The sequence below is a fragment of the Microtus pennsylvanicus genome, chromosome Y, assembly GCF_037038515.1.
Source record: "Microtus pennsylvanicus isolate mMicPen1 chromosome Y, mMicPen1.hap1, whole genome shotgun sequence".
NCBI classification, from domain to species: Eukaryota; Metazoa; Chordata; class Mammalia; order Rodentia; family Cricetidae; genus Microtus; species Microtus pennsylvanicus.
The window spans coordinates 34,958,483-34,959,415 of NC_134602.1; positions in this window are offsets into that span (position 1 = coordinate 34,958,483).

The window sequence follows — 933 nt, forward strand, 5'->3', positions numbered from 1 at the left end:
GAGGAAGCTATGCCTATACCTAAAGTGAGAAGGAAATATCTGAACAAATGGCAAAGAATTCAAAGAACAGCCACTCCTCTCCTTACCACTCAAGCTACTGGTTAGTTGGCTGATCTATAACCACCTGCCCAAGGTCATGGCACTCCAGTCCACTGGCTCTCTCTATTGTGTCTCCTGATCCAGATCCAGGTTGATTACATAAAGATATTCTGTATCTTCATTAGAGAAGTGAGTACTGTGAGTCAAACTGCCAAAAGAAAGAAATATTAATCTGTGCAACAGCACCTCTTAGAAATAATTATCTTTTAAAACACATATGGACAAAGAGGATCTTTGCCATTTAAGTGGACTGAGAAATTGGACATTTTTAGCAAAGATAGAGTGGGGAGAATACCTGAAATTAACCGTCCCCCAGCTATCAAATATAGGAGCTGTTAACGACATAAATTTTGGACCCAGAGCAGATTTGAAAGAAACCTTTCTTTGACTAAAGAGGTCCTAGTTGCTTCCTAAACATATTTACCAAAAGAAAATATCTTGGCTCTCTAGATTCCAACTTTTGGAAATTCGGTTGAACAGTTGTGGAGCCCAAGAGCTGAACTGACCTCCTCAGCCACCGTGAAGATAGTAAGCCCACCTTCACAGAAGACTAGTGCTTCATGTGGAACAGAGTTGCCACCCCCAACCAAAGCTTTGTGACATCATCAAGGCTCTACTTATGTCATAAAACTCCTCCTAGCCAGGTTTCTTCCCTACTAACCCCCAGAAATATCCAGCATACAGGTCCTAAAATGCTGCTCATACAGCCCCATGAAGACCCAAAATAAAAACCCCAATCTTCTTCCCAATTACTTGAGTCATATTTTCCAAGTAACTCAACCCTTTTATGTGTTTTTTTTTTCTGTAAAATAATTTTTGGTCTGAGTCAACAAC